The sequence below is a fragment of the Nerophis lumbriciformis genome, linkage group LG19, assembly GCF_033978685.3.
Source record: "Nerophis lumbriciformis linkage group LG19, RoL_Nlum_v2.1, whole genome shotgun sequence".
Classification (NCBI taxonomy): Eukaryota; Metazoa; Chordata; class Actinopteri; order Syngnathiformes; family Syngnathidae; genus Nerophis; species Nerophis lumbriciformis.
This window is the reverse complement of record NC_084566.2, coordinates 43,434,125-43,446,624: the sequence shown is the minus strand read 5'-3', so window position 1 is coordinate 43,446,624 and position 12,500 is coordinate 43,434,125. Positions and strand designations below refer to the sequence as shown.

The 12,500-nt window shown below is 37.2% G+C and overlaps 1 protein-coding gene across 2 annotated transcripts in view; it reads left to right on the top strand.

Moving 5' to 3' along the window:
• The window catches only part of LOC133618411 (ephrin type-A receptor 4-B-like), a 195,104-nt gene that overhangs the window by 173,225 nt on the left and 9,379 nt on the right, over positions 1-12,500 (top strand). The gene's annotated exons all lie outside the window — the stretch shown is intronic.

The following is a 12,500-nucleotide window of genomic DNA, read 5'->3' as shown; positions in this document are numbered from 1 at the left end:
CTTTTTTTCAGACGGGAAGACAACAGGGTGACAAGAACTAAATCATCCATATTAGAGATAAATTGTATTATTATGTTTATCTTACCTAAAAATAAATATATTTACTAATTTAAAAAAACAAAAACAAAATACATTTTTACTATATTTTGCTAAAAACATCAAAATTAATTGTGTTTTTATTTGTATTTTTTCTGACTCCTTACTACATCCAGCCATAGAATGATACATTAAAATAAACATATTTGAAATAACTAATTTTAAACGATCATAATTCATTTAAAATGACCATATTTAATTATTAAAATAATTGCTTGTTTATCAACAACTTTAGCATTTTATTCATTACATTTTGAAGCTCTCAGAAGCCAAGTTATGTTATATTCCTTAAGATTTATTTATGCAAGTTTGAAGTATCAATTATCTAAACACAGTTTTGTTTGCATATTTTCAGGATGTATATATATATATATATATATAAATATATATATATATATATATATATATATATATATATATATATATATATATATATATTTATATATATATATATATATATTTATGTATCTATATACATACATATACCGTATTTTCCGCACCATAAGGCGCCCTGGGTTAAAAGCCGCGCCTTCAATGAACGGCATATTTCAAAACTGTGTCCACCTATAAGCCGCCCCGTGTTATAAGCCGCATCTAACTGCGCTAAAGGGAATGTCAAAAAAACAGTCAGATAGGTCAGTCAAACTTTAATAATATATTAAAAACCAGCGTGATGTGGGCGCGCATGGAGTCGTATATCAACATGGACGGAGCTGCGTGAAAAAAGCCACCCGGCCTCTTCGCGTAAACTTACCTTAACCACTCGCTCATCTTTTCTTCATCCGTCCATCCCTTCGAGTTAGCTTTTATGATGACGCCGGCTGGAAAGGTCTCTTTTGGCAAGGTCTTCCTTTTGAATATCACCATGGGTGGAAGTTTCTGGCCATTAGTGAGGACAGCCTTTTTTTCAGACGGGAAGACAACAGGGTGACAAGAACTAAATCATCCATATTAGAGATAAATTGTATTATTATGTTTATCTTACCTAAAAATAAATATATTTACTAATTTAAAAAAACAAAAACAAAATACATTTTTACTATATTTTGCTAAAAACATCAAAATTAATTGTGTTTTTATTTGTATTTTTTCTGACTCCTTACTACATCCAGCCATAGAATGATACATTAAAATAAACATATTTGAAATAACTAATTTTAAACGATCATAATTCATTTAAAATGACCATATTTAATTATTAAAATAATTGCTTGTTTATCAACAACTTTAGCATTTTATTCATTACATTTTGAAGCTCTCAGAAGCCAAGTTATGTTATATTCCTTAAGATTTATTTATGCAAGTTTGAAGTATCAATTATCTAAACACAGTTTTGTTTGCATATTTTCAGGATGTATATATATATATATATATATAAATATATATATATATATATATATATATATATATATATATATATATATATATATATATATATATATATATATATATATATATTTATATATATATATATATATATTTATGTATCTATATACATACATATACCGTATTTTCCGCACCATAAGGCGCCCTGGGTTAAAAGCCGCGCCTTCAATGAACGGCATATTTCAAAACTGTGTCCACCTATAAGCCGCCCCGTGTTATAAGCCGCATCTAACTGCGCTAAAGGGAATGTCAAAAAAACAGTCAGATAGGTCAGTCAAACTTTAATAATATATTAAAAACCAGCGTGATGTGGGCGCGCATGGAGTCGTATATCAACATGGACGGAGCTGCGTGAAAAAAGCCACCCGGCCTCTTCGCGTAAACTTACCTTAACCACTCGCTCATCTTTTCTTCATCCGTCCATCCCTTCGAGTTAGCTTTTATGATGACGCCGGCTGGAAAGCTCTCTTTTGGCAAGGTCTTCCTTTTGAATATCACCATGGGTGGAAGTTTCTGGCCATTAGTGAGGACAGCCTTTTTTTCAGACGGGAAGACAACAGGGTGACAAGAACTAAATCATCCATATTAGAGATAAATTGTATTATTATGTTTATCTTACCTAAAAATAAATATATTTACTAATTTAAAAAAACAAAAAACGAAATACATTTTTACTATATTTTGCTAAAAACATCAAAATTAATTGTGTTTTTATTTGTATTTTTTCTGACTCCTTACTACATCCAGCCATAGAATGATACATTAAAATAAACATATTTGAAATAACTAATTTTAAACGATCATAATTCATTTAAAATGACCATATTTCATTATTAAAATAATTGCTTGTTTATCAACAACTTTAGCATTTTATTCATTACATTTTGAAGCTCTCAGAAGCCAAGTTATGTTATATTCCTTAAGATTTATTTATGCAAGTTTGAAGTATCAATTATCTAAACACAGTTTTGTTTGCATATTTTCAGGATGTATATATATATATATATATATATATATATATATATATATATATATATATATATATATATATATATATATATATATATATATATATATATATATATATATATATATATATATTTATGTATCTATATACATACATATACCGTATTTTCCGCACCATAAGGCGCCCTGGGTTATAAGCCGCGCCTTCAATGAACGGCATATTTCAAAACTTTGTCCACCTATAAGCCGCCCCGTGTTATAAGCCGCATCTAACTGCGCTAAAGGAATGTCAAAAAAACAGTCAGATAGGTCAGTCAAACTTTAATAATATATTAAAAACCAGCGTGATGTGGGCGCGCATGGAGTCGTATATCAACATGGACGGAGCTGCGTGAAAAAAGCCACCCGGCCTCTTCGCGTAAACTTACCTTAACCACTCGCTCATCTTTTCTTCATCCATCCATCCCTTCGAGTTAGCTTTTATGATGACGCCGGCTGGAAAGGTCTCTTTTGGCAAGGTCTTCCTTTTGAATATCACCATGGGTGGAAGTTTCTGGCCATTAGTGAGGACAGCCTTTTTTTCAGACGGGAAGACAACAGGGTGACAAGAACTAAATCATCCATATTAGAGATAAATTGTATTATTATGTTTATCTTACCTAAAAATAAATATATTTACTAATTTAAAAAAACAAAAACAAAATACATTTTTACTATATTTTGCTAAAAACATCAAAATTAATTGTGTTTTTATTTGTATTTTTTCTGACTCCTTACTACATCCAGCCATAGAATGATACATTAAAATAAACATATTTGAAATAACTAATTTTAAACGATCATAATTCATTTAAAATGACCATATTTAATTATTAAAATAATTGCTTGTTTATCAACAACTTTAGCATTTTATTCATTACATTTTGAAGCTCTCAGAAGCCAAGTTATGTTATATTCCTTAAGATTTATTTATGCAAGTTTGAAGTATCAATTATCTAAACACAGTTTAGTTTGCATATTTTCAGGATGTATATATATATATATATATATATATATATATATATATATATATATATATATATATATATATATATATATTTATATATATATATATATATATATATATATATATATATATATATATATATATATTTATGTATCTATATACATACATATACCGTATTTTCCGCACCATAAGGCGCCCTGGGTTATAAGCCGCGCCTTCAATGAACGGCATATTTCAAAACTTTGTCCACTTATAAGCCGCCCCGTGTTATAAGCCGCATCTAACTGCGCTAAAGGAATGTCAAAAAAACAGTCAGATAGGTCAGTCAAACTTTAATAATATATTAAAAACCAGCGTGATGTGGGCGCGCATGGAGTCGTATATCAACATGGACGGAGCTGCGTGAAAAAAGCCACCCGGCCTCTTCGCGTAAACCTACCTTAACCACTCGCTCATCTTTTCTTCATCCATCCATCCCTTTGAGTCAGCTTTTATGATGACGCCGGCTGGAAAGGTCTCTTTTGGCAAGGTCTTCCTTTTGAATATCACCATGGGTGGAAGTTTCTGGCCATTAGTGAGGACAGCCTTTTTTTCAGACGGGAAGACAACAGGGTGACAAGAACTAAATCATCCATATTAGAGATAAATTGTATTATTATGTTTATCTTACCTAAAAATAAATATATTTACTAATTTAAAAAAACAAAAACAAAATACATTTTTACTATATTTTGCTAAAAACATCAAAATTAATTGTGTTTTTATTTGTATTTTTTCTGACTCCTTACTACATCCAGCCATAGAATGATACATTAAAATAAACATATTTGAAATAACTAATTTTAAACGATCATAATTCATTTAAAATGACCATATTTCATTATTAAAATAATTGCTTGTTTATCAACAATGTTAGCATTTTATTCATTACATTTTGAAGCTCTCAGAAGCCAAGTTATGTTATATTCCTTAATATTTATTTATGCAAGTTTGAAGTATCAATTATCTAAACACAGTTTTGTTTGCATATTTTCAGGATGTATATATATATATATATATATATAAATATATTTATATATATATATATATATATATATATATATATATATATATATATATATATATATATATATTTATATATATATATATATATATTTATGTATCTATATACATACATATACCGTATTTTCCGCACCATAAGGCGCCCTGGGTTATAAGCCGCGCCTTCAATGAACGGCATATTTCAAAACTTTGTCCACCTATAAGCCGCCCCGTGTTATAAGCCGCATCTAACTGCGCTAAAGGAATGTCAAAAAAACAGTCAGATAGGTCAGTCAAACTTTAATAATATATTAAAAACCAGCGTGATGTGGGCGCGCATGGAGTCGTATATCAACATGGACGGAGCTGCGTGAAAAAAGCCACCCGGCCTCTTCGCGTAAACTTACCTTAACCACTCGCTCATCTTTTCTTCATCCATCCATCCCTTCGAGTTAGCTTTTATGATGACGCCGGCTGGAAAGGTCTCTTTTGGCAAGGTCTTCCTTTTGATTATCACCATGGGTGGAAGTTTCTGGCCATTAGTGAGGACAGCCTTTTTTTCAGACGGGAAGACAACAGGGTGACAAGAACTAAATCATCCATATTAGAGATAAATTGTATTATTATGTTTATCTTACCTAAAAATAAATATATTTACTAATTTAAAAAAACAAACACGAAATACATTTTTACTATATTTTGCTAAAAACATCAAAATTAATTGTGTTTTTATTTGTATTTTTTCTGACTCCTTACTACATCCAGCTGATAGAATGATACATTAAATTAAACATATTTGAAATAACTAATTTTAAACGATCATAATTCATTTAAAATGACCATATTTAATTATTAAAATAATTGCTTGTTTATCAACAACTTTAGCATTTTATTCATTACATTTTGAAGCTCTCAGAAGCCAAGTTATGTTATATTCCTTAAGATTTATTTATGCAAGTTTGAAGTATCAATTATCTAAACACAGTTATGTTTGCATATTTTCAGGATGTATATATATATATATATATATATATATATATATATATATATATATATATATATATATATATATTTTTTTTTTATATATATATATATATATATATATATATATATATATATATATATGTATATATATATATATATATATATATTTATATATATATATATATATTTATGTATCTATATACATACATATACCGTATTTTCCGCACCATAAGGCGCCCTGGGTTAAAAGCCGCGCCTTCAATGAACGGCATATTTCAAAACTTTGTCCACCTATAAGCCGCCCCGTGTTATAAGCCGCATCTAACTGCGCTAAAGGGAATGTCAAAAAAACAGTCAGATAGGTCAGTCAAACTTTAATAATATATTAAAAACCAGCGTGATGTGGGCGCGCATGGAGTCGTATATCAACATGGACGGAGCTGCGTGAAAAAAGCCACCCGGCCTCTTCGCGTAAACTTACCTTAACCACTCGCTCATCTTTTCTTCATCCATCCCTTCGAGTTAGCTTTTATGATGACGCCGGCTGGAAAGGTCTCTTTTGGCAAGGTCTTCCTTTTGAATATCACCATGGGTGGAAGTTTCTGGCCATTAGCATGGCAAGCTAGAACCACAGTGAAGGATGACTTCTCATTCCCTGTGGTGCGAATATTCACCGTACGTGCTCCCGTTGTATCCACAGTGCGGTTCACAGGAATATCAAAAGTCAGTGGAACCTCGTCCATGTTGATAATGTTCTCTGGCCGGATTTTTTTTTCAGCTATCTTGGTTTTACAATATGCACGGAAAGTAGCCAGCTTTTCTTGAAAGTCTTTAGGCAGTTGCTGTGAAATAGTAGTCCGTGTGCGGATGGAGAGATTGCGTCTTTTCATGAACCGGAAACCTCTCGCTTAGTAGGAGCCATTTTGTGGTCTTTACAGATGTAAACACACAAAGGAAATGAAACGTAATATCCGCGCCCTTTTTCTTCTTCTACGGGGGCGGGTGGTTGCTTACAGTAGAAGAAGAAGCGCTTCCTGTTCTATGGGGGCGGATGCTTACCTTGGCGGTTGCTTGCGTAGAAGAAGAAGCACTTCCTCTTCTACGGGGAAAAAAAGATGGCGGCTGTTTACCGTAGTTGCGAGACCGAAACTTTATGAAAATGAATCTTAATATTAATCCATATATAAAGCGCACCGGGTTATAAGGCGCACTGTCAGCTTTTGAGAAAATTTGTGGTTTTTAGGTGCGGCTAATAGTGCGGAAAATACGGTACTACTGATGCTTTTCTACTAGATATACTATTGTGGAAGTCACTTCCTAGCAGTCCCACTGACAGACACTTCACAGGATCCAAGCTTGCAGGTTTTCAACAGTTTTCTTCTCCCAGAACGTGACTTTTCAGTCGTGTCCGTAACCTCTCCTCCCCTCTGCTCCCGCCCGCTTACCGTTAAAGACAACCGATGATTAGATTAACACGTACCACCTGTGAAATCTAATCATCTGCCAGCTGTGTCTCGCCGTCAGCACCGCTCGTCCTCAGTACCATGGACAGCGGCGGTGACTTTTCCTCCTGCAAGCAGCACTGACTACACCCCCCCCCCCCTCCACACAACTATATTGCCAAAAGTATTTGTCCACTGTTGCGTTTGGACCAGTTGTTCCTCCCAGGGAATTCAAGTCACAAGTCGCTCCCAAGCTCTTTACGACACTTAAAGCTGAGTAGAAAAACCACCAGAGACAGAATAGGTATTTTGTAATATATTTGCAAAGCTTTGCATATACATTGAGACCAGTCCAGCATAGAACATTCTATCGCGCCGCCAAGATGGTCTGCCCCCCCCACCCCCCGAAAAACCCTCTCCCCTCTTAAGTCTCTCTTCCTCCCACCCTGGCAGTCATGTCCCTCCAGCCAAAACACATGCCCATTATCTCTCTTTCTTACATTCCTCACTTCAAGGTTAAGCACACAGTTTTGCAGACAACCAAAAGACCACAATTGGAAGAAAAACACTAGCTGTTTTGTAATATGATTATGAAATAAAAGAAGTAACACTTAAATTCGGATATATGTAAATATCTGCCTCCGACACCACCTGCAACATCGCGTGGACATCGGGGGCGGTACCTCTGGATTGGCAGACCGGGGTGGTGGTTCCTCTCTTTAAGAAGGGGCACCGGAGGGTGTGTTCTAACTATCGTGGGATCACACTCCTCAGCCTTTCCGGTAAGGTCTATTCAGGTGTACTGGAGAGGAGGCTACGCCGGATAGTCGAACCTCGGATTCAGGAGGGACAGTGTGGTTTTCGTCCTGGTCGTGGAACTGTGGACCAGCTCTATACTCTGGGCAGGGTCCTTGAGGGTGCATGGGAGTTTGCCCAACCAGTCTACATGTGCTTTGTGGACTTGGAGAAGGCATTCGACCGTGTACCCCGGGAAGTCCTGTGGGGAGTGCTCAGAGAGTATGGGGTAACGGACTATCTTATTGTGGCAGTTCGCTCCCTGTATGATCAGTGCCAGAGCTTGGTCCGCATTGCCGGCAGTAAGTCGGACACGTTTCCAGTGAGGGTTGGACTCCGCCAAGGCTGCCCTTTGTCACCGATTCTGTTCATAACCTTTATGGACAGAATTTCTAGGCGCAGTCAAGGCGTTGAGGGGATCTGGTTTGGTGGCTGCAGGATTAGGTCTCTGCTTTTTGCAGATGATGTGGTCCTGATGGCTTCCTCCGGCCAAGATCTTCAGCTCTCACTGGATCGGTTCGCAGCCGAGTGTGAAGCGACTGGGATGGGAATCAGCACCTCCAACTCCGAGTCCATGGTTCTCTCCCGGAAAAGGGTGGAGTGCCATCTCCGGGTTGGGGAGGAGATCTTGCCCCAAGTGGAGGAGTTCAAGTACCTCGGAGTCTTGTTCACGAGTGAGGGAAGAGTGGATCGTGAGATCGACAGGCGGATCGGTGCGGCGTCTTCGGTAATGCGGACGCTGTATCGATCCGTTGTGGTGAAGAAGGAGCTGAGCCGGAAGGCAAAGCTCTCGATTTACCGGTCGATCTACGTTCCCATCCTCACCTATGGTCATGATCTTTGGGTCATGACCGAAAGGACAAGATCACGGGTACAAGCGGCCGAAATGAGTTTCCTCCGCCGGGTGGCGGGGCTCTCCCTTAGAGATAGGGTGAGAAGCTCTGTCATTCGGGGGGAGCTCAAAGTAAAGCCGCTGCTCCTCCACATGGAGAGGAGCCAGATGAGGTGGTTCGGGCATCTGGTCAGGATGCCACCCGAACGCCTCCCTAGGAAGGTGTTTCGAGCACGTCCGACCGGTAGGAGGCCACGGGGAAGACCCAGGACACGCTGGGAAGACTATGTCTCCCGGCTGGCCTGGGAACGCCTCGGGATCCCCCGGGAGGAGCTGGACGAAGTGGCTGGGGAGAGGGAAGTCTGGGCTTCCCTGCTTAAGCTGCTGCCCCCGCGACCCGACCTCGGATAAGCGGAAGAAGATGGATGGATGGATGGATGGACGACACCACCCATCCAAAAGATCACAATCAGGTGTCCTAATCACTTGGCCCGGCCACAGGTGTATACAATCAAGCACTTAGGCATGGAGACTGTTTCTAGAAGCATTTGTGAAAGAACGTGGAACTGTCATAGGATGCCGACTGTGCGACAAATCCAGTCGTGAAATTTCCCCGCAATATTCCAAAGTTCACTTCATTATGAGAAAATGGAAGAGTTTGGGAACAACAGCAACTCAGCCAGGAAGCGGTAGGCCACGTAAACTGACAGAGAGGGGTCAGCGGATGCTGAAGCGCATAGTGCAAATATATATATATATATATATATATATATATATACAAACCCCGTTTCCATATGAGTTGGGAAATTGTGTTAGATGTAAATATAAACGGAATACAATGATTTGCAAATCATTTTCAAGCCATATTCAGTTGAATATGCTACAAAGACAACATATTTGATGTTCAAACTCATAAACATTTTTTTTTTTTTGTGCAAATAATCATTAACTTTAGAATTTGATGGCAGCAACACGTGACAAAGAAGTTGGGAAAGGTGGCAAAAAATACTGATAAAGTTGAGGAATGCTCATCAAACACTTATTTGGAACATCCCACAGGTGTGCAGGCTAATTGGGAACAGGTGGGTGCCATGATTGGGTATAAAAGTAGATTCCATGAAATGCTCAGTCATTCACAAACAAGGATGGGGCGAGGGTCACCACTTTGTCCACAAATGCGTGAGCAGATTGTTGAACAGTTTAAGAAAAACCTTTCTCAACCAGCTATTGCAAGGAATTTAGGGATTTCACCATCTACGCTCCGTAATATCATCAAAGGGTTCAGAGAATCTGGAGAAATCACTGCACGTAAGCAGCTAAGCCCGTGACCTTCCATCCCTCAGGCGGTACTGCATCAACAAGCGACATCAGCGTGTAAAGGATATCACCACATGGGCTCAGGAACACTTCAGAAACCCACTGTCAGTAACTACAGTTGGTCGCTACATCTGTAAGTGCAGGTTAAAACTCTCCTATGCGAGGCGAAAACCGTTTTATCAACAACACCCAGAAACGCCGTCGGCTTCGCTGGGCCTGAGCTCATCTAAGATGGACCGATGCAAAGTGGAAAAGTGTTCTGTGGTCTGACGAGTCCACATTTCTAATTGTTTTTGGAAACTGTGGACGTCTAAAGAGGAAAAGAACCATCCGGATTGTTATAGGCGCAAAGTTGAAAAGCATGTGTGATGGTATGGGGGTGTATTAGTGCCCAAGACATGGGTAACTTACACATCTGTGAAGGCGCCATTAATGCTGAAAGGTACATACAGGTTTTGGAGCAACATATGTTACCATCCAAGCAACGTTATCATGGACGCCCCTGCTTATTTCAGCAAGACAATGCCAAGCCACGTGTTACAACAACGTGGCTTCATAGTAAAAGATTGCGGGTACTAGACTGGCCTGCCTGTAGTCCAGACCTGTCTCCCATTGAAAATGTGAAGCCTAAAATAGCACAAGGGAGACCCCCGGACTGTTGAACAACTTAAGCTGTACATCAAGCAAGAATGGGAAAGAATTCCACCTGAGAAGCTTCAAAAATGTGTCTCCTCAGTTCCCAAACCTTTACTGAGTGTTGTTAAAAGGAAAGGCCATGTAACACAGTGGTGAACATGCCCTTTCCCAACTAATTTGGCACGTGTTGCAGCCATGAAATTCTAAGTTAATTATTATTATTTGCAAAAAAAAAATAAAGTTTATGAGTTTGAACATCAAATATGTTGTCTTTGTAGCATATTCAACTGAATATGGCTTGAAAAGGATTTGCAAATCATTGTATTCTGTTTATATTTACATCTAACACAATTTCCCAACTTATATGGAAACGGGGTTTGTATATATATTTATATATATATATAATATGAGCGGGTCTATTTGGGTCACCTTTTGTATATTTTCATACATAAGGCACAGCGTATTATAAGGTGCATTAAAGGGGTCATATTACATTTGTTTTTGGCATACTTGCCAACCCTCCCGAATTTTCCGGGAGACTCCCGAAATTCAGCGCCTCTCCCGAAAACCTCCCGGGACAAATATTCTCCCGAAAATCTCTCGATTTTGAGCCGGAGCTGGAGGCCACGCCCCCTCCACCTCCATGCGGACCTGAGTGAGGACAGCCTTTTTTCACTACGGGAGGACAACAGGGTGACAAGAACTAAATCATCCAGACTAGAGATACATTGTATTATTATGTTTATCTTACCTAAAAATAAATATATTTATTAGTTAAAAAAAATAAAAAATAAATAAATGTTTACTATATTTTGCTAAAAACATCAAAATTAATTGTATTTTTATTTGTATTTTTTCTGACTCCTTAATACATCCAGCCATATAATTATACATTAAAAAAAACATATTTGAAATAATAAATTTTATATTATCATAATAATTAATTTAAAATGACCATATTTAATTATTAAAATAATTGCTTGTTTATCAACAACTTTAGCATTTTATTCATTACATTTTGAAGCTCTCAGAAGCCAAGTTATGTTATATTCCTTAATATTTATTCATGCAAGTTTGAAGTATCAATTATCTAAACACAGTTTTGTTTGCATATTTTCAGGATATATATATATATATATATATATATATATACGTATGTGTGGGAAAAAAAATCACAAGACTACTTCATCTCTACAGGCCTGTTTCATGAGGGGTTCCCTCAATCATCAGGAGATTCCTGATGATTGAGGGAATATATATATATATATATATATATATATATATATATATATATATATATATATATATATATACGTTTATGTATGAAATACTTGACTTGGTGAATTCTAGCTGTAAATATACTCCTCCCCTCTTAACCACGCCCCCAACCACGCCCCGCCCCACCCCCGACCTTGCCCGCCACCCCCACCATACAGCAAAAACGTCTCAACGAACATTGGACACAAATTCCTCAATCTGATTGACAAACACTTTCCCAAAGACAACACCCTAAGAAAAGTATTCAACAAGAACAACATTAAATTGAGCTACAGCTGCATGAACAATATACGACAAATCATCTCAAACCACAACAAAACAATTGCAAATGAGCCGTCGACCCCCAGACAGAGCGACTCCAAAACCAACAAAGGATGTAACTGTCGAAAGAAACCTGATTGCCCTCTCAACGGGGGGTGCTTACAAACATCAGTTGTCTACCAATCTAAGGTAACACGCAAGGACATTAACACATCCGACACATATGTAGGATTAACCGAGGGAGAGTTTAAAACCAGATGGAACAATCACAAGGCTTCTTTCAGGAACAAAAACCTGCGAAATACCACAGAACTCAGCAAACACATTTGGGACCTCAAAGACAATAATGTTGAATATTCAATAACATGGCAAATTCTTGCATCCAGCACACCTTACAATAGTGGTAATAAAAGATGCAACCTATGCTTGAAAGAGAAACTGTTTATTATTTACCGTCCAG